Source organism: Microcebus murinus, chromosome 10 (assembly GCF_040939455.1).
Source record: "Microcebus murinus isolate Inina chromosome 10, M.murinus_Inina_mat1.0, whole genome shotgun sequence".
NCBI lineage: Eukaryota > Metazoa > Chordata > Mammalia > Primates > Cheirogaleidae > Microcebus > Microcebus murinus.
This window is the reverse complement of record NC_134113.1, coordinates 29,398,702-29,421,699: the sequence shown is the minus strand read 5'-3', so window position 1 is coordinate 29,421,699 and position 22,998 is coordinate 29,398,702. Positions and strand designations below refer to the sequence as shown.

Genomic DNA, 22,998 nt, shown 5'->3' with positions numbered 1-22,998 from the left:
TTTCTTATGATATTTGTGCTTGCCTCTAAACAACTTTTCCAGTTTCTCAAAATTTGCTCTCTCTCAACTGTAGTGTGCTGGGAAACCAGTTACCAAAACTTTATAAAAATGCTACGCAGGCCAGGCACAGTGGCTCACACCTGTAATCCCAGCATTCTGGGAGGCTGAGGCAGGAGCATCACTATAGGCCAGGAGTTTGAGACCAGTCTGGGCAACACAGCAAGACCCTGCCTCTACAAAAATAAATAATTAGCCAGGTGCAGTGGTATGTGCCTGTAGTCCCAGATGCTTGGAAAGCTGAGGCAGGAGGATGGCTTCAGCTCAGGAATTTGAGGTTATAATGAGCTATGAATGTGCCACTGCACCCCAGCCTGAGTGACAGAGCAAGACCCTATCTCTAAGAGAAAAAAAAGTATTTTAAATATGAGTAAATACACCAAGTAAACATCTAAAGTGGGTAAGACACTGAGAGTTTTGATAGATGGGACTTCTGGCTTCTTATATAGGGCTTTTCTGCCAACTTCCTGGTTCTCTACTCTGTTTTACATGGTTCAGCAAGCCAGATAAATAATAGCCTTAGGCTGGAAGAGAAAATATGCCACACCTCTCCCCATTCTTCCTCTATTTCTGCTTTCTCTTTCATTCCTTCCTAATCCAGAGGCATTCCAGATGGCTATTAGTCCACTCTGCTGCATTCAAGAACAAGAAGACTGGTTTTCACTGACCTCAACATTAGAGGAATGTCATGGTTCAGTTAATTTGGTACATTTCATCATTTTACACCCATAACTTTTCTAAGTAATTAAGAGGTATTACCAGAGTGAGAAAAATACCACACCTACTCTGAATGTTCAAATATATATATCTACTAAGTACATGTAAAAAAGTTATTCAATCAACTACATAATCTGTCCTGTTCTCTCTCCCCATCACATCCCAATTCGGCTATTATCTTAATTTAAAAGTCTACAATGCCACTGTAATCTGTGACTTTCAACAATGACCCCAAGGTCCTTGTGGACATTTGCAGCTCTAGGTTAAACTATCATCTCTCTAGACCCCCTAAACCAATCAAAGTTTCCTCCTTTCAAACTCCCTGTAGCATGGGCCTTATGGAGGAGCTACCTGGTATCGAATATACTGGAGAGGCATGGGCAAAGAATCTCCTCGAAGGAGAACTTTTCCATCCATTCAGGACAAAGACCTTCAACCTATATAGCATTCCCTCACCCAGGAAAACATTCAATTTAAACCTAGGGCTACAGGTACAGAGCAGGAAGGGAGAGAGTGGGAGCAAGTCCAAGATTATGAAAAACTGATAGCCTGGGTCACTACTTTGGCTGTGTCACAGTTCAGCACAACTTAGAAAACATTTCAAAAGTAATAGCGACAAAATAACAGAAAACGCCATCAAGAATTCTAAGAATAGGACATAATGGGAGCAAAACTTAAGGTTTGAAAGCAGACTGCAGAATGCCTTTCTTATTTGTATAATAGCTGGAAATAATATTCTCCCATTCATTATAGAAAAGATCAAAGACCAGGAAGGAGGCATGTACACACACTTACACTGGTTCCTGGAAGCATATAACACCTGATGAATCGCCATACAAAAAAGGAAACCAAAAAGGAACACACTGGACACTCAGTAAGGCAGACTTCAAGCTCTACATAATAGCCTCTCTTCTTAGCAGGTCAGTTGTTACTGTCTAGTATAGTGATCACACAGATATTTTTTAAAAGAAAACATTTATCTAAAATCTTAAATTCTCCATTCAAAAAGCTGAGGATTAAAAAAAAAAAAAAAAAGAAAAGATGGATACAATGTCATAGGAAGAGCGTACTAGGGCACCATTAAACTTTCCTAAAGTTTTACTTCACTTACAATACAGAACCTTAACTTTTCTGGGTTAACTCTTCACATTCACTTCCACATAAATTTAGATGTTAAAGTTTTGTGGTTTTCTCCTCTTAAAAGATAGACATATTATTCTGTTAAGAAGCATTTTAGAAAAATATCTATTCATTGGCATTTAAAAATAACAGTAACATCCATTTCTATAGGCTTCGTTTTAGTATTCTATTCTACTTAGTAAAGTCTATCTTGCTCTTTAGAAGCAGAGTTAGTGGCATTCTTTTGGAAAGAATTAAATTTAGGTAGCATAGTTAAGGAAAATATTTCCCATCTTCAATTGTGTCATCCAACTGACACATCATTCAGCTAAAAGTTAAAAGAAACAGTTTACCTGTAATAAATTCCCACCCCAAGCAAACTGCACTTTCTAAGAGACAAAACAAGTATTTTACAGAAATCCAATGTCAGTGGATTCAAGCTCAAGACTGGACACAAGATGCTCATTCAAGAGTCATTAAGAACCTCACAGGTATAAACAGGGCATTGTGCCAAGGGCGAGTGATGGAAAGATTAACAGTCTTGCTTTGCTCTCAAATTGAACATCTCATGGAGGTGTAAAACATGTAAACAAAATATGAATTTTAAAAAGTGCTCTGGGAATTTGAGAAACTAAAGCAGACACCTAGAAGTGAGTGGAACACACTGTATATACACAGAAAGGAAAGACAAAGAATCCCTTCAAACCTGACCAGCTTCACTTCTGTGAGGCTGGAAGAAAATTTTCATTAAAAGACCCAAAATTACCAAAATAATTTAAACTCAGTAATTACCAAGGAAATAATCATAAATGAAGATAAACATCTACAAATAAAGATGTTCGTTAGAGGAGTATTTAACAGAGAAAAACTCAAAATCAAAACATCTAATAACAAGAGAACAGCAATGGAATAGATTATACTTATTAAGATGATGTTAATGAAAAAAATTTAATGACTTGAGAAAATACAAAGTTTTTAAAAGCATTCAATTATACCTACATTATCTCAAGCACCTTAATAGGTATACAAATTTTTTAAATGATCAAAATATTTTCATTTAAAAATATCCAAAATAATTAAAAATGCTAAAGCAGGCTATTTCTCAAATGTAAGATAGAGTGATTTGTTTCACTTTTACATTGTTTTGTATTTCTCAAACATTGTACAGTGTTGTTATATTTTTAATTGACAAAGAGGTTATGTATGTAAGTTACTAGGTATCCTTTCTTAAGGATATCCCTTTAAAACCATTAATAACCCTTTTCATCTTTTTCTGTAGAGAATATCTTGTCTACAAATTCAACAGAACCCACTCAATTAAATTAAATGGGTTAGTATTTGTAAATTGTTTAGAACAGTACCTGACAGGTAGAAAGTAGCTACACAGGTGTTCATTTTACTCAGTAATTTTAAATTCCCCATATCTAGTCAAAGCAATTAGTGTGTTTGGGGGCTGGTCTATTTTTCATGGCACCTTGACAAAGAACATTTATGTCTGTCCCCCATCAGAATTCTAGCAATCTCTGAAGAGATAACTGCTGTCTCCCTCTGGGATTCTACTTCCTTCAAAAAAAGAGAAAAAAAAAAAATTCAAATATCAAGTCCCTCAAATGGAAAACAGAAAGTTAACTGAGGGGCAGGGGGTGGCATTTTAAAATATGATCAATTGTTAAGACCCAGCTATAAAAGTGTACACCCTTAGTTTTATTAAAGAGTCTCTCTCAAGTCAACATTTCATTGGACTAAACTATTACTAAAAAGAATATATACTTAAAAAGATGAAGAAAGAGAGAAATCATACACCAGACTTTTTTCAGAGAGAAGACTATATGTAATTATTTGAAAAAAATGTTTTTATACGTTTATGGGTTGCCTGGAGTATGGGGCGGGTGGCAGTGGTGGTGAGGGAAATCCCAAGGGAACACTCAAAAAACCAAACATGGCAACCAAATGTCCTATGTAACAAAAAAATGAAGAATTTGAATTTGCAAAGTGGTTAAAGACTTGAGGGGGAAATCAAGGAAAGATGAGTTACCTGTAGACTGTCTTCCGTAAGAAATGTTCACTCAAGTCCACATTGCTTATTTATGCTTTTGTAAAAATGGTTTGTCTATCCAAAGTAATGACGAGTTGTGTACCTAAATTCCATAAGACTGCACACAGAGGAAATGAATGACAGGTGACTTATCTGGGTTATCCACACATATGAACTTATTCATATGCATATTCATTCTTAGTTTTGATAAACATGTGTGCATAAAGCTGGTTTAGAGAAACAGATCCACATGGCTTTTTTTTTTCTTTTTTAAATATCAGCAGTCCTCTTAGTTCCTCTACCCTGTTTTCCACTCAGAGGCAACTAGAAACTTTCAAATCCTTCAGCTATTTGTTTTAGTACCTAATTCCATCTTTATAAATAATGCTTACAGTGCTCCTACTTGCTTTTCAGTTTCAGAATTCACATATATCTTTCATAACCATTCTTTCTCCTATCTCCAGCACAAAGACCAATGTTCCCCAAAACATTTTTATCAAGAATATATAAAAAAAATTACAACTCAATAAGATACCATACCTTACTGGGACCAAAATGTCTATCAATGGGTGAATGGATAAACAAGTTGTGGTGTATCTATACAATGAATCCTTATCAACAATAAAGTGAACTATTAATATATACAACAAGGATGAATCTCAAAATAATTATGCAGAGTTTGAAAGCCATGCCAAAAATAAGAGCACATACTATAAGATTCCATGTACGTAAATTCTAGAAAATTCAAATTAATCTATAGTGACAGAAAGCAGATCAGTGGTTGCCTAAGGAAAACAGAAGGTCGAGGAGGGGGAGGGAAGAAAGACAAAGAAGCATAAAAAATTTTACAGGCATGATTGTGTTCATTAACTTGTCTGTGGTGGTGATTTCACCGAAATACATACATACATCAAAACTCAAGTTTTTCACTTTAAATGTGAAGCTTACTGTATGTCAACCATATCTTAATAAGGCTGTAACATTAGAACAGGACACAAATAAACTACACAGAAGTTTTGGAGCCAAAGGTGTGGCTTTCTAACTATGGGATTTCATAGTAGCATGATCTGACTGGGATATTTCCTTTGGAGACACACACACAGTCAATGTCAGAATCTTAGGTCCTTTTCCTGGAGCAGGTCAAGGTACTAAGATGCTTCTATTCCTGCCAGCATTCTGAAAGCTAGGTTGGGGGTTAAGGCTGGGTCTCTTAAAATAAATATGTAAACTTTTCAGCATGGTACCCTGGTTTACAACTGTGTTTAGTCTTCTCCAGAAAATAAGCCTCCAGCTTTCTGCAAGGGTTGGGGAAGAGAGGTCAGAGAGCTACAGAGGGTGGGGAAAGGTATCTGGGCATCACATTCTTAAATTTTCAACCTGTCCTCCAGTTTTGTCCCACGTCACCTCTTCACCACAGTACCTTGTTTTCCCAGCTCTGAGCCTTTGGGGAATTCTGTAATGTAAAATGAGCTGCTTCTGGGCTGTTCCATTATCATGTAGAACTTAGCTTTTTGAGAATCTACTAAGCTGGCTCCTTCCAAAATTTTGGTGTGTGTTCTCTTCTCCCTTGTGGATTTGTGGCTTTTTAAAGAATTTCCTAACTCTCATTTTAGTATATGTTTGGCAGGGAGCAGAGTTAAATGCCAGTTATATTATGCCACTTCTTTAACTGGAAATCTTAGATAATTTAGCTTTTCAATAAATGTATTTATCCTCATGAATGAAACACAGCACATCACAGATGAAACATCAAACAATGATAAAGTAGTTGTAAGACAAAATTAGAAGGCAAACATAAAAGAGTAAAGACTAAATGGTTGAAAAAAAAACTGAAATGGGAGGAAGAATCTGCGTTAGCTATATAAGTATTTTTGAAAGCCGTATTTCCAAGACAGAAAATAACCCCTCCAACTTTATACTTTTTTGGGAGGTAACAAAGAAACCAAGTGATTTATCCAAGACCACTAGGCTTTTTAGTGGTGAAGACAAAACTCAAATTTAGATCTGAAGAGTCCTTAACATACCACAGAATAAAAACCAAAACTAAAAGTTTTAGGACCAATGACACTTAGGAAGACCATGAAGATACACAGGCTCTGAGAAAGGTGTGCACAGCAAAAGGGATGCTGTCAGCAAGACAGCCAGAGGTGAGACAAAATCAGGTAGGTCTCAGCTTTCAATTACATATATAAAATCAGTGGTATTTAAGCTCAAAGGCAGGTTAATATAAGCTTTACCCTAAATCCACTATGCATGTAGAGAAGGGTTGACTGACTGATCTTTGTTTTTCCCATACATTCAGAGGGTTTCATGCCGGAGGAGCTCCCTTTCCCATTTCACTGGCTGACCTTCCTTGTTTTCAGCACTCTATTTGTACTGATATCCTTAAACTCAGTAGTTCCCTACCATGGTGTTAGTTGTCAAGAGTGTCAAAACTAAAGTACCTGAAGTTCGTGAGTCACTTTTTAAACAATTAAACAAAAAGGAGTGATTATAGCATCATTCATTTGATTTTGAGCTAGAGTAGAGAAGAAAAGAGCTGAATTATAGCAAAGAAACTAAAAATCTCACCTGACCCAACATATCAGCAAGTCAGCATGGTGTACAGGCCAATATCACCCATGTATGTCCCAGCAGAAAAAGATCAAGATTTACTGATCTAACCCATTTCACTTTTGCTGGTTCCATTGATCTCTGCCCTCAGATTTCCTTTTATTCTTTTTTTTTTTTTTTTTTTTTTTGAGACAGTGTCTCACTCTGTTGCCCAGGCTAGAGTGAGTGCCGTGACATCAGCCTAGCTCACAGCAACCTCAAACTCCTGGGCTCAAGCGATCCTGCTGCCTCAGCCTCCCCAGTAGCTGGGACTACAGACATGCGCCACCATGCCCGGCTAATTTTTTCTATATATATTAGTTGGCCAATTAATTTCTTTCTAATTTATAGTAGAGACTGGGTCTCGCTCTTGCTCAGGTTGGTTTCGAACTCCTGAACTGAAACGATCCACCTGCCTCGGCCTCCCAGAGTGCTAGGATTACAGGTGTGAGCCACCACGCCCGGCCTCTTTTATTCTTTTCACTACCAAAACCACTTCTGTACTTCTCTTTGACCAACAATTTTATTATGATTATTACTGCAATGTGAAAGCAGGAGCAAGTCCTAGAATTCCTTCCACAATACCTCACCAACAATTAGAGCTATAAAATTTAAAAGGGTTGGGAGAACACTCAACAGCAGAGCACCCATACAGTTTCAGCTGTGCTAATCACTAGAAAGCGAATTATTTCTGGAGAGCAACTCTTATTTTTTCCAAGCATTTTTAAATGTAATAGTTTATATATTACACCTATATAAGTTCTTAATTACGTGAATGTTCAAAATTACTATTCTATGTATCACTGAACATTCAATAGAAATGATAAAGTCAGGTACAGGTTTTCCTTCTTGACCTAAGGCAGGCAGTTGAAGACTAACATTACTACGCTTTAAATTTTAACAGAGACTGTATACCTATACTCCTTCCTGATGCCTACAGTGATTCTGTGGCCAGTCATTAGCTAAGAGTTCACTCTCAGTTCATGGAAAAGAACACTCTCAGAAAAATTAGCACCTAAAACAGATTTCAAAACGTAGCTCCAATAGTGTTCCTATCAATAAAAAGCAACTACATGAATATCATAATTTAAAATTTAAACAATAATATATGCTTTAAATAATAGCATTTTACATGATGCAATGTACTAATGGATTATAGATCCAACAAGCACAACTTAATAACATACATCATGATGAAAGAAAAAGATGTCACAAGCCCAAGAAAGTGAAATTAGTTATTTTAAAATATAAATTTTAACTGCTATTATGACTTATTACAATCAGAATAAACTCTAATATGAACAAATTAACTACCACATTGAAACTCAGAAATAGAAAAGTACTTTCTATAGAAAAGCTAAATTCTACTATCCCAGCAATATTCTATGAAATGTAGCCCCACCCTCCAAAAGTAAAACAGACTGTCCTAAGAACTCATCTGAGAAAAGTTAAAATTTCAAAGGTAAAAGGGCTTTAGAAATTCTCCCAGAAAAATTTCCTCAACCTTCACTGCTTTACTTTAACAATACAAGCTACACAGTGTCCAAATCCTAGATCAACATGCAAAAAAAAAATACTTAGTGGACATTGGCTGGACAAAATTCTATACATCCTCAAGAACGAATATCTTATCTCAATTCCTCTGTATTACCTTCAGATGAAATTACTAAGACAAAAGGATATATAATAGATGAGAAGTTTACAACCCAGACCACAAATATAGAGGGATTTAGATGAGAAAATTAATGAGATGACTGGAAAAGCTGGACTAATGCTGAGTTCTGAAGGATGGATACTTTTAGACAGATCAGAAGACTATCAGGTGAGAGGAAAAACAAAGTCACAGCAGAGAGTTTTATCCTGCCAGACTCTATAGTCCACTTCAATCCTCACCTGATGGTCATTCTTTCCCTTTACCCTGTACCATCTGTCACCACTCAAATTAGCCCTGATCCAAACACCTTCTGATGGAAAAATTTAGCTTTTCTTCTTCCCCTTTGAGAGCATACTTTTGGGCCACCACAGCTGCAAATGTAGTGTTGAGATCACCTTGTGTGGGTAAACCATGAGCACCTATTCTCATGGCTAATCTCAGAACTGGGAAGCTTAGCTCTTAGTTTGAGACGAAACTTCTGCTGGCTCTCCCTAAAGCAGCAGTCCTCAACCTTTTTGCACCAGGGACCAGTTTCACGGAAGACAATTTTTCCACAGAAGGTGGGGGGGGGGGGAGTACAGAACTCAGGCAGTGACAGGAGCCATGGAGAGTATAGCTGTAAAAAAACACAGATGAAGCTTCTTCACTTACTTGCTTTCTTGCTTGACTCGACTACCCTGCTGCTTACCTCCTGCTGTGTCCCTCACCCCAAGTTTCATGGAAGACAATTTTTCCATAGCTGGCATTGGGGGGGGGGGGCAGCGGAGCTCTGAAGCCTAGTCCTTAATAGGCCATAGATCACCACTGGTCCATGGCCTGGGGGTTGGGGACCCCAGCCCTAAAGGACTTTGGCTTGGTGATTTGAATGAACAAGCATCCCGTAAAACATTTGATTAAAAAACTCTTGGGTTTCCTTCATTATCAACAGATGGCAAGAAAGCCATAGTGTTCTTGATGTCATATTTGGCCTCTGTTTATGTCTGTATGTGTGTGTCTCTGTGTCCCTGCGTTTCTGGACTGTCACATAGTGGACAGTCAGCAGTACTGCAATATGTAGCACAGCTCTCAACTTCAGGAAACACAATTCATTTTGTGTTCTATGTAAACAGCACCCCCTGGAGGTGTGCAAAGTAGTGATCCTGGTTAGGTAGTACAAACAAGTTAACGGGAGATACGCCACTAAAAGGGAGACTGAAACAGGGAGGCAAAACACAACACATTTAGACAGATTCAGCTCATTAGATAGTAAAGTATCACAGAAGCTCCAGGAAAACTGCATGAACTAGCATATCCTAGAGATTTTGGTTTTGTCATTTCCCCCCACCAGGAAACCCCTATTATTATAATATTTCTTAGAATCAGTGTTCTAAAACACACTTTAGAAAACACTGAGCTATTTTATAAAAAGCCTTCAGAGTCAAGTTGAGTCTGGATAAAGAGAAAAATGAGAAACTAATGAAAGTGAAGTGAAGAAATGCCAACAGGTAGGTTATTTAAAAACAAAAAGATTCTGGCACAAATATGAAAGGTAGATTAAAGCAGCAGATCTGAGACTTTTGAGAGTACAAGATTATTTTAAAGAAATCCTCCTGGGAGAGAACTCATAGAGTTAATGAATGAATAATGCATTAATGATTCACATTGCTAATAATAAAAGTAAAAAGTATCTTTTAAGTTAAATAGTCAAATCCTTTTTAAGACCTACTTTTCAGAAAACATAAAATATACTCCTAAATTTATGTCTGCACAGTAGTCATACCAGTTTACAGTTAGGCAGTGTAATCTCAGATTTCACAGTGTAAGCAAACATTGGTCCACTTAAAACTATCCTTATTCTTTTTCCCAGAGGCCCAGGTGACTACTAATTCAAAAGTAGGTATTCCAGATTTTGAGAAACAATAATTTTTTTTTTGGAAGTTACTACACTTAGAAATACCAAATAATATTCTTAGCAAACAGGTAACTAAAAACACTGCATACTATTTAGAACAATTTACACTGTCCTAGAAAAGTTTAATAGAAAATGGCTTTAAAAGACTATGGTAAAAAGTTTACCCATAGTTTATCTGAATCTCTGCCAGAAATCTTTATTAATTTTATTTCCAAAATCATTAGTAAACTATAACCTGATTCCTAAATATATCTTAAGGTGTAGCCAGCAAAACGTAAGTTTTTGAACAAATAACAACAGATTCAGCAGTCCAGATATGGACCTGTTTTGAAATTAATATAATTATAAATGTATACAGGTACAGGCTATTTACTACATTGTCATAAATGAAGCAAAAACAACCGCATTTTAAAACTGGTCTTAAGTATGAAAATCATTAAAGACAAGTAATCCATGTGGTACATAGTATTAGATAAAATAGTTCCAAAAATCAAATCAAATGGACCTTAGATTGGTAAACTACACAAACTGTTATTCAACATTTAGTGAAATAGTAGTAACCTCTGTTTTAATGCACAGGATAGCAAACTATCAATTAATCTGATATCATTAATATTCCTGAAAGAAATTCAGCACTAACTTGCTGTTTTTGAAGGAGGAGCTGCTTGTTAACTGAAATTAATATCCACTAATTTATGTCCTTTTAGTTTGAAGGAATACCCAAAGTCTTTCCTTCTAACACAAAATAAGAGCTAGACTAAAGCATAAACATACAGTACCATAATGGCACAGCATTCACTACCTCTACAAAAATAAGATCCTATGTTCAAATCATTTGGAAATGGCAGACATTAAGACATGAAAATAAAAAGAGAACATGCTCTAGAGTTTAGAGTGCTTAATAAGTAACTTAGTAAGTAAACTAATAAGTAACCACAGATGAATCTTCTGAAAGACTGTGCACACACAGGTTAACAGATATATTTTCAAAATTTATCAGTTTTACAACTGTCACAAAACCTACCAACATCAACATTTCAAACTTTCCTACAATAGTCAAATCTATTTGGAAGCACTTCCGATTTATAAAGGCATCTCTACTACAAAATTTTAACTTAGTTATAAATTCAACATCACTGTTTCTTCAAATGAAGACTACTGGGCCCCGCCCCAGATCTGCTGAATCAGAACTGCAGGGGCAATGCCAAGGAAGCTGCACTTTCAGTAACTCCCCAGGTGATTCTCATGCACATTAACGCTGGGGAACCACACCTTTCTTGTGAGGTCTATAAGAAGGTTTTGGGTTTCAGGAACTAAAATCTCCTCATCTGGAATCTTTCTAAACTAAATTTCACTACTAACAAATCAGTATTTCACAATGACTTAGGTACAACATATCGGAAAAACAAGTGCCTAAAAAGTTACAGCTGAAATTAAAACAAACTTCTAGTGCAGCACATTTTATTTTTAATTCAAGATTTAAGACACCCCTAGTCATTTCAAAGACCTCTGCACACAAAAAAGTCCTAACTTAAAAAAAAATCCAATCAACAATATTAAAAGATATAGTATTTCATGTATGCTCAAATTCATTTATTAAGCTGTCAAATAAATCAGATTATAAACTCTTTGCATTATACCAAATATAAGCAATGATTATATAAAGTTAAACCCAAATAAATCTATTGATATTCCACTATTAAATTTACTCTGATCAAAAACTTACATAACTTTCATAAACTTACATAAACATGTATAATGAGAAGAGCAATAAACAAGTAAAAGCTAGAAGCCACCTAGAGTCCAGTTCTGGCTAAAATAGCTGCTAGCTATATGGCCTTAGGGCCTAGACAAATCATTTAACCTAACAAGAACAAAAGAAGGTACAAGTGTCTACCTTCATTCATCTCACAGTATTATTGTGAGAATCAAATGAGGTTGTATGTAAATACATTCTGTAAAACTATAAATCAATACATTATTTATGAAAACAGCAAAATCTGAAAGACTCCATGACGCTATCTTTAGATACCTGCTGTAAAACACTGTCACCAGAAAAATTAAAATGTATATGTCATATAAATAATGAACATAACAAGCGACCTTTCAGATTCAATTAGATATTACACTTTTGAGTATATAATACTATGTAAATCACAAATATAAAACATAAGAATTTGATTCAATTATCTGTCCTGTGTCCTCATTTATAATAGATCTATTTCTTGTGTCAAAGTATTAATGAAATTAGATGGACCATGAGTTGGTAACTGTCAATCTGGTAGGTATATCATTCTCTCTACTTTGACAATTTCTATAATAAAAATATTATTTTTAATAATAACAAGACAATAACATATGTGGTATGTATAGATCACATTTCTAAAAGCTAAAAAATAAATCTTTTACAAGTTATTTATCTTTTTGAAAATTATTGCCATAACTATTGTATAATCATTGTCCTTGCAATATTACCTCAGATTGTATCTAGTCCCAAATAAGCTACTATCAGTGCCTTTCTATATATCATGACAACTACTAGAAAATAATTATTCTCTTCCAACTGGTCAATACTCTTACCCAAGATGCAAAAAATTAAATCTTCAAGTTTCTGTTTCCTGATCTTTATTCATTTATTGTTTTGTGCATTCATTACAAAATGCCAGAATAAAAAAGTGAAAACATCGGTTTCAACTGTATGTATGTGTGAAACGTAAGGAAAAAAAGGGCAAATACTCTTTATTGTTTGGTATTACAAAAAACCACCATGAATTATAAGTGACTTATTTCTCATGGCAGGAGACTGTGTGATCCAAAATGAAGTTAACAAGTCTACTGACAAGGAAATTAGTAAATCTTAACTCTAAAATCAAGAATTCTATCAAAGAATACATAACAACATATAATTACTCTGCATGCATCAACCTAATAGCTCAGATAATGTCCTTTAACCTGGGGCCATATTCCACAGCTTGAACAAGGGCATAAACCACCTTTTATCTCAAACAGATTTTCTGTTTAATTTTATCTTAATAAAGACTTATCTACAGCTCAATAGCTAATGCTTTTTAGAATAGTCTATAGAGAAACTGCAAATGTTAAATTAAAAACTTAGATGCAGGCAAAAGGGCAATAATATCTTGTGGTTTGTAATTAAAACTATATTTGGTAATATCTGCATGTTAATTTATTCATTACTTGAAAGCTAAATCTTTTTTTCTCACTTTACATCTGTAGTATAACAATCGAAAAGTATCCTGTGCCTAAAGAGACAGTGTTCCTTACATTTTTTATTTGGGAGAGAGAAGAGAGGGAAGGAAATCTCACCAATTCAGCTGTCACTACAGCATTTGTTTTCTAAGCATTAAAAGTTCCGTTTTTATATGAGATGCACCTGGGAAGAACCATATATAGAACCCACTTTTTCCAACATGGTCTTTATTAAACTTTAAAAGTACTCCTCCTAGAAGTGTTCATTTGTATTGTTTAAAAACAAGTAACTGTAAAAGCCCTCAGTAAAACCATAAATGGCAAGTTTTGGAAGACAATAAGCAAAAAAGATTAATAACCTTATCAATTTTGAGTGCTTATTTATAATCTGTTAATAGCCAACAGCTTAAAAAAAACTGTAAAATCACTATCATGCTGGTAGGTACCCTTATTTTGGTGACAATGGCTAGTTTTAAACACCTACATACAATGCAGCTATTACTTTCCTTACTTCTTTTACTAAGTATATCCAGACTTTCAATATTTCTAATATTTTATCAAAAGTACATATCAAATCTAGTTTCTCACCTCATCACAGAATGCTACACTAAATTTGAAGCTTCAGTTTAAAAAAAAACAAACATGATTTCCGATACAACTGTAGAAATTTCTCTCAAAGAGAAATAACAAAATACAGAAAAATGACAATTCCTCCTTATACGTCTAAATGTGGATGCCAGTAATGACAACTGCGATAAAAATCATAACGGCGTACTTTGAATTTTCACCATTTTAATGAAAGAAAAATCACGAAATTTTAAATTAAAGGTGGCGCTCTGTCCTCAACTCACCCGAATGTGACTCACTTTTGCAGACTATATGGTAGGAAATAACAGTTACTTTTCAAAGATCTTTGCAGTTACACCCAAGCCAAAATCAGGACAGAGATCCACCCTTAATTACAGCAATTTAACTGTCTCAGCCAAAGCAAGGTAGACACTAAAACGTCCCCCTGAAATCATGGCTGCATAGGCCCATTTCATATACTAGCTTTCAAAGGCTCCCAATAAGAAAAATGACTATTTACTTCAAATCTGAACTCACTAGGAGGATTAAAAAAAGAAGAAGAAGACGAAGAGGAGGGGGCGGGGGACCCAAATGAAAAGCACAAGTACAAAAAGCAGATTCTCCTGCAATCCCTCTTAATTCCCCCCATCCGCCCCTGCCACGCACAAGAACAGGGAGTCTCGGGAAGGCTGGCATCGGGGCAAGTGGCGAAGGCCCTCCATTCACTCACGTGGGCCACCATCCAAAGGGCTATACACCCTTTGCCCAATGAGAGCCTCATGCAAACCAGGCCCTTACAAGTACTTCTTATAAAACACACCCACGCTGAACAAGAGCCTTATTTTAAAATAAGACTGTCCTCAGGTGGGGGAGGTTAAACACAACAAAGGCTTCCATGTTGAAAGGCAGACAGTCAAGATATATGGATATACCTACACATGTATGAAAAAAATCCATATAACTAATTCATCACGAACAGCAATCGATACCAACAGGAGCCATTAGATTATTAATAAACCCAGAAAAGTAGCGTGCACCGCAGCCAAGCGGAGCTGTCTGCAGCGCTCTAACCCAAGGGAAAGGTTAAAAAAAAAAATCAGCGTGCCTAGAGCGGTCGCGCCCTCCGCTTAACTGCTGAGCCCCTGAGCCCACCCGGTCACCCCCGGCCCTACCCTCGGCGCCACGCAGCGCCACGCCGCACAGGGTGCGAGCACTCCCCGCGCCGCGAGTCCCGCAGAAAACTGGTGAATGAAATGCGCACAGAGACCAACCTGGCCAGTGACTGCGGCGCAGAACCAGGGGTCGCTAACTAGCTTGGCCACAGAATTCTCCCGCAGGATGGCACACAGCGAGCACACCCCCCGCTCCTGCAAATAGAATACCGTCCGCTTTCTTACTGTTTCCCAAAAATGGTGGGGGGGCGCAGTTTTTTTTCCTTCTAAACTAAGTGAATAAACACGAATCGGAAGCAAACGTGAATATCCTGGGGGGCCAGACGGAAGACGTGGGGAGAACGGCGAGGCGGCTCTCCAACTCTCGGGGAATCACCGTCCAGTCTGACACGCATCAATCAACCGCCCCGGCTGGGGGCCCACTAGGGGCCCCGCTCCCCGCCCGCAGTGCGTCTGGGGGGCAGAAGCCAGCCGGGGATTAAAGGGGTGACCCTCCCGGGGCGCGAGGATGAGGGAGTGCCGGGCGCCGCTGCCCTCAAGGTCACCACGCGTCGGGGCGGGGGCGGCCGAGGCGTGAAGCCCAAGGGCTGCGGGTACAGACAAGCAGCCGCGGCGAGCCCCATCCCTCAGGCCCGGAGCAGTGACTCCTGGCCAGACCCTGCGCTGAGGCGCACGGGTGGAAGCCGCTCACCTTTACCATCTCCCGGCAGGACACAACCTGAGAGGGGCCCCCGCCCGCCCCCGCCAACTTCTCGCAACCCGCAGCAATAGCCGAGCACCCAGCTGTCAGGACCCCGGCCGCGACGCCCTGACCTGGGCGTTCCGCCCGGCCTCCCCCACAGGTGACCTGCCCTGCCGCCCTCGCGGCAGGCAGGCGGCGGCTGCCACTCACCTCGCCCGGCAGCGGGAACCATTTTCCGAGGGAGAAGGAAAGGGAGGCTGTAGAAGGGTCGGGGGGCGGTAAGGGACCGCTCGAGCCTCAGCGCGTCCGCAGCTGGCTCTCAGAGCTCGGGGCGCCACGCGGAGGTGCAGCTGCACCTCGGGGATGAAGCGGCCGTGGAGCCGAGAGGCTCGGCGTCCACCAGCCGGGGCTCCCTACTCACGCTGCACTGCGAGGAGGCGGCGGCGGAGAAGGAGGAGGCGGCGCCCAGCAGGCCCCCGCCCAGAGCCCGGCAGCCGCCGAGTGGCCGCCCGCGTCCCCGCAGGACCCGCCTCCTCGGCTCCGCAGAGCCGCACACAGGGTGCGCCGCGCTCGCTCAGCACGGGCTGCTCCACCGGCCGCACGCCGCCGTCCGCAACGGCAGCGGAGGGCGGGGTGCAGCCCCTCGGTGAGCACCGCAAACCGGCCCGCCCGGGGCGGGGCCCACGGGCACCAGAGAGCGGACGGCCGAGCACGAGGGGGCTGCGCGCAGCTCCGGGCAGGGGCCCCGTTTGCACCGGGTGGCCCGCAAGATTGCCGTGGTAGGCAGGGGGAGGAGAACGCTCACCCGTTCCGGTCTGGCGCTCCCTTCTCTCCACACCCACACGCCTACCGCTCCACGCTGGCGGCGCAGCTGCTCCCGCTACCACTGCCACCGCCGCCGCCGAAGCTCGCGCCGCCGCCGCTGCCGCCTTGGCTGGGCGCGGTCACGTGACGCGGCCCGCGGGGAGCCTGGGGGCGGGCGGGTGCGCGCGCGGAGGAAGCGCGGCTCAGCCGGAGACTGGGAACGGAGCGGCACCGGGAGGGCGTTTAAGGGGAGGTCCCGGGGAGCGCGCCCCCGGCCGACGAGCGCGCGCCCGGCGATTAGAACTTGCCGCGCGGCCGGGAAAGGGTGGCCCGAGTGTGGGGCGGGGGAACTCGCGCCTCCGCGCGCTCCTCCCTCTCTTCCTTCCCCCGAGCGCCCCGGCTCGCTGCTGCCCCCGCCCCCTCCAGCTCTCCCCTTCCCTCCTGCCGACGCCAGCCATTGGCTGAGCGGCTCTGACGTCCGTGTTTCCATGACGTGTTGGTGCGGGAGGGAGCGGCGGAGGAGGAGGGGGCGGCTCAGGCGCGCGGGGCGGTGACTCCGTCAGTCACAGCTGCTGTTTCGGCGCGGGGCTGGGCTGTTCCCGCGACGTGTGGAGGCAGGAGAGCGATGACTGCCGCAGGAGTGCGGGCGTCCTTCACTTGGGGCCCCGCCCGAGCCACCCCCGGGCCCGCTCCCCTCCGGGGCCCAGGAGCTGGGCCAGCGCCCGGGCGAGGGCGAGCGCTCTTGGCGAAGACAGGTTAAGGCGAACCCCAGTCAGCGGACATTTGAGCGGCACCTCGCCGCGCCTCTGTCTCACTCTGTTCTGGACTCGATGCCCGTCCCGGGCCGTGACGCGCGCGCCGGACGACAAAAGTGCTTCCCGGCTCGCTCCCTCTTTGGGGAAGAGAGCTCACTCCCACTGCGGGCGCCGGGCGCCACATCTCTGTTCTTCCCGGCCGGGTCCGCAGCCATCGGGGATCCCTGCTGCAGCGCCCGAAGGGTTAACCCAGGCTTTCGGCCGGTGCAAACCGGCCTCACAAGATCCGCGCTTAAAATCCGGGTGTTTTCGTTTGGGGTTTGCTTTTTCTACCTGTGCCAAGCTGGTGGCTCTTTTATTAATAGTTCACTTGTAGCATCTCAACCCTGCACCGTTCTTTGCTGTGGGGGAAAAGGAAATGAAAAAAAAAAAAAAAAAACAAGGAATAGCGTGCAAGTATTTCGATGCTGAAAGGTAACCGGCTCTGCCCCAACCTTCTAGAGATTCTGCAAGTTAAAAAAAGAAAGAAAGAAAGAAAACCACCCGTTGTAACATCTACTTTACAAACAAAGCGGGTTTTCTTCCTAAACACACATATGCACATATTTAAAGATATGTATCTTACCTAAGATACCGTGCTCCATAGTCGTCTGATCTCCTCTATTTGAACTAACCATCGCTGCTCGCTCTGAGACCTTGTCAGTGTTATTTTCAATATCACTTAATCAGAACAAAAAGATAAGTTCGGCAATTTTCCTTTTTTCTTATATCCAAAAATGGAAAATTAATATTTGCATAGTCTTCTCAAAAGCGTATAGGTAATGGGAAGTACTGTATTCTGTTCACTATCTGATATCATTTATTTTAAAATATTTTAAAGGTTTAGGAAACAAAATACGTAAAAGAAGTTTAAAAGTGAAGAATTCTAAGTCAATCCTGTTGAAAATAATTTTTTATCAGCTTATCTATCTCACTAGGTTAGACATTATACCAACCTTCTGAGCTGTGCCCTTGACTTGCAAAATTCTCACTGGGCAGAATGACAGCATTTTTCCTCCCTTTAATCACTGTTAGAGAATTGGTCGGTGTAAGAAGTACACAGTAAATAGCCCTTCTTGACACTATTTCAAATCTTAACAGAAGAATAAATTAACTGAATTTCACTTAGGTAAATTATAGTGTTCTGCCCCCCCCCCCCCAATAGCTTTCAAAACGGCTCAGACATTAAGAATCGGTGGCTTTATTCCAACTTTTCCTCCAAGGAAGTCACAATAGAATATTGAATTATGCATTCTACTTTAATCAAGAATTTGACATTAAAGTAATATATGAATCATTGCTATAGTACACTAGCAGAATGGATAATAAACTAGAATCTGTTCACTTTGTGGATTACTTGCAGTTCCACATTATAAAGTATATGCTCTTAAAGAGTTATGGTCATGAGAAATTACTGACAGTCTTTATTATAGAATATGATTTTAATTAAGTTTTCATTTATGTTTACATATATTAAATGAAAACCTTATACGGATTTGCAATATCCCAGAACATATTTGTATGTATTTTAATGTGAGTCATATACAATGATAAACTTTTACTGTCATAGTCAATTGTACTGTATAGTTTTATTTTTATATTTTTATTCTTCAAATAGAAAATAAAAGCTGAAAACAATATAGAAATAACTGTACAATACACATTAAGAAATTCACTTTTTTTCTCCCACAGGCTTAATACTAAGACCTTCATAATAGCATATTTCTCAATGTAAAAGTCAAGAAAGTATTGGATTGCTAATTAGTGTTTCCTGAAAAAAATTGAACCACCTGAGTTCAAAGATGCCACTGCATATGATATAACAAAATCCTCTTAATGTTAGACCTAACTTATCCCATGGATTTAATTGGTCTAGAGATATATCAATGCATAATGAGGAACAATATTACAATACAATTTAGTGTTGAAATATTTAATCTTACAAAGTGCATTTAATATGCTTTTTAGTTATGCAAAATTTATAAAAGCATTCAAACCCTATGAAAAGTTACTATTTGTGATGTTAACATTGAAGAGAGGCCACATATTCAAAATAGTATATTTGGTAAATTCATAAAGTGCATTCCTTTTATTGGTGTAAATCTAAGGTATTGATATCTGTGTTGATAAGTTGATCGATTCAAGATATCTAACTCACAGAGAGAGTTTTCTAAAATCCTCAATGTAATTAAGTGTAAAGAAACAAAAGGAACTTTATTTCCTAAAGAATTCTGTCACATGCATATAACAGTATGACAAAATAAAGACATACCAACAGCAGCATATTTTAAAATGGTATCTTTCTCCAAATATACATATATATATGTATATATATATATGAATGTGTCAGTACTGATTATTGCAGAATGCTAAAGAGGACTGACAGGTACAGGGAGACAGGGAAGGAAGGATATTAAATCCTTCGTATAAAATAGCTGTATATGTGCTGAAATTTCCATTAACCTGATCACCAGAAAGAAATGTCAAGAGAAAGATTACTTAGCTGAAAAACCACAGACAACTATTATCTATTAGTAACAAGTTAATTAAATTTGCTGAATTAAATAGAGTATGTACATGTAAACCTAAAATTAGAATTTTCAAGTCACATAATGGAAAATTTTTATATATGAAAAATGCAAAATGGTTAGATGTCATCATTTGACAGGAAATATTTAGTACCTAAATACCATGTACTCTTCTAGTATAAGGCTTTTTTTCTACCCCAAATGTTCTATAATCTAGATCATAGAGTAAGGCCTTAAATAAAAATTCCAGAGAATCAAAAAGAGATAGCTCATACTTAAATGTGATTGAGAAAGGTTTCCTAAATAGGATTTGGACTTGACTTATGCCATGAAAGATATATAGGACTTAATGCAAAAGAAGATATGCACAGTAGAAATGCCAGGAAAAGTACCTGGGAAGTAACAATTTTACCACATTCATTTTCCTATCCATTTATTATCCAAGAAACAAATATTTGCTGCCTTTGGTATCCCTCACCCCCATAAGTTGAACTCATTTATTTTCCTGCTAATAAGGGTGAGTTATGATGTATCATGGGGCTGTTAGGAGGTTTTGGTGAGATATTTATATGAAGTTCTTAAGAGTGCTTGATGTGTAGTAAAGGTTCAATAAATATTATTTTTCGTAAGTATTCATTCTTTACCCCTATTACCAAGTAAATGACTACAAAGAAGAGTATACATTTTTATTTGGTCAAATAGATTTGTATTAGAAAAGAATTGTTTGCATCCTGTGAGACAGATGCTATTTGTGGTACTGTTAAAGCATACCAAGTTTAATCAGTAATCATCACTTAATTTGACTGATAGAGTCTAAGCCTTCTCTCAGCAAATAAAATCTTAAATAAACTGAATCATTTAGACATGCTTTTGGCTGCAAGTAACCCAAAACTAGACTAATAGTGGCTTAATAAATAGGGATTTCTTATTCTCACATCAGAAATTCAGAGTAAGTTATGATATAGTAGATTCAGTTGCTGAACACAGCCATCAAGGATTGGGGCTCACACCTTTCTGTTCCACCATCCCTGGTATATGCTATCAATAAGAAAATCAGCAGGATTGTCTCACATTTGTGGTGAATCCTACATTTTTCAGATTATTTTTAGTGCTTATATTTTTATGTAATTTTTCATTGCTGCCCACCTTTTTTTCAAAACTCCTTTTTTGAGGGTATGTAAAAGGATCATGTGTGAGCTTAGCAATACAGATTCCTTGGCCACATTCTCATAGCTTCTGATTGAGTCTGCGTGGCGTGGAGCCAGCTGATCTACATTTTTGACACTCAATCTGAGTCTGATGCACCACACTAATTCCCTCCTCTGTCATAACATTCTTACATTGTGTTCTTCACTAGTAGTTCTTTTTCTTCCCCTGGCTATTTCAAATAGTAAATTCTTATATTACTTGAGCATTTGTGTATCCTGACTTCTATAAAGTTCACCCATTTTCATGACTTCAGTCCCTTGTAAACAGGGATAATATCATTCATTTATTCATTGTGCATTTGCTACAAATGTCCTCTCAGGTTACTAAAGTAGGAAATCAAGGAATATGTCTGTTTAGGAGGCATTAGCGTCAAGGCCATAGTTCATCTATTCATTTATACAAAGAAACTTTTATTAAGCATTTACTGTATGCCAGGTCTAACACAATTTGACACATAATAGGTGCTTAAAATAAAAGTTTGGCTCGAATGAATGACCAAAGACATGAACTATCACCTCTCTGATGATGAATTCTAAATTTATATCCATAGCCTTATTCTTTTATTCTAATGATCTGAGGGAACTTCTTTCAGGGTCAATTTTTTTTTTCTTTCAGATAGAAATGATGGAAAGATGCCAATTCACCAGTCATCAAAAGTAAGTCACTGAAAGCCAGTATGTTGGCCTATGTATTTCTGAGGACTTTAGCACTGATAATCAAGCTGTATGAGTCTTCTTGAGTTCCCATAATAAAATGCCACAGACTGGGTGGCTGAAATAATAGACATTTATTTTCTCACAGTTCTAGAGGCTAGAAGTCAAAGATCATGGTGCCATCAGGGTTGGTTTCTGGTGAGGCCTCTCCGTCTGGCTTGGAGGCAGCCAACTTCCTGCTGTGTCCTCACATGGCCTTTGCTTGGTGCAAGTACGTGGAGAGAGATCTCTCTTTTTTATTCTTCTTATAAAGACATCAGTTCTATCAAATTAGGGACCCACCCTTATGACCTCATTTAACCTTAATTATGTCCTAAAGGCCCTATTTCCAAATAGACACATTGGGGGCTGGATCTTCAACATGGGAATTTTGGGAGGACACAATTCAGTTCACAGCACAGACTCAATTGGTGAGCATTTTTCAAAATTCACATATCAGGGTCTTTCAGATCTACCGAGTTAGACTTCCTGCTTTATGAAGCCTCTACCCTCAAATGTGTGTGTGTGTGTGTGTGAGAGAGAGAGAGAGAAATACTGGGGAAATATATAAAAAACAATTTTCATATATAACTGAGTACAAAAAAAGAAGAAATCTGCAGGGCTTGAAATGGAGAACTCAAAGGTAGAGCAAGTACACAGTAAGCAGATATTAGCCCAGGGGATTACTGAACCTGGAAATAAGTGAGAAATGTATAAGAATGGAGTTTTAATGAAAGGAGATACACTGGACCTGGGTGAGGCAGGACGATAAAATTGAACCCTTATGTGCTGTGGTCTGAATGTTTGTATTGCCCCCAAATTCTTATGTTGAAATCCTAACCCTCATGGTTATGGTATTAAGAGGTAAAACCTCGTAGGAGGCTAGGCAGAGCCTTCATGGATAAGCTAGAAGGAGTTATCTCTGAACTAATGAATGGGCCCTAATCAGCCACCAAAACTGCCTTCACCTTGGTTTTGGACTTCCCACCCTCCAGAACTATAAGAAATAAGTTTCTGTTGTTTACTCAGTCTATGGTACCTTTAGAAAATATGGTATGCCCAAGAAAGTTCTTCTACCCCCTTTACCTTTGAGGATAAGCTAGAAGAAGTTATCTGTAAACTAATGAATGGGCCCTAATCAGCCACCAAAACTGCCTTCACCTTGGTCTTGGACTTCCCAGCCTCCAGAACTATAAGAAATAAGTTTCTGTCATTTACTTAGTCTATGGTATTTGGGTACAGTAGCCTGAGTGGAATAAGACACGATGTAAAGCC

General features: G+C 39.4%; 1 protein-coding gene across 13 annotated transcripts in view; it reads right to left on the bottom strand.

The window, feature by feature from the left end:
* The window catches only part of ATP2B1 (ATPase plasma membrane Ca2+ transporting 1), a 112,606-nt gene extending 95,757 nt beyond the window's left edge, over positions 1–16,849 (bottom strand). For 3 of the 13 annotated variants that reach the window (XM_012753872.3, XM_012753870.3, XM_076007115.1), the window contains exon 1: positions 16,502–16,849. The gene's annotated coding sequence lies outside the window, so the exon portion shown is untranslated. Of the gene's footprint in view, positions 1–15,113; positions 15,864–15,906; positions 16,415–16,501 lie in introns of those variants that run through there. The other 10 variants (XM_076007111.1, XM_012753871.2, XM_076007114.1 and 7 more) reach the window with 7 other exon arrangements.
* Positions 16,850–22,998: the final 6,149 nt, after the last annotated feature.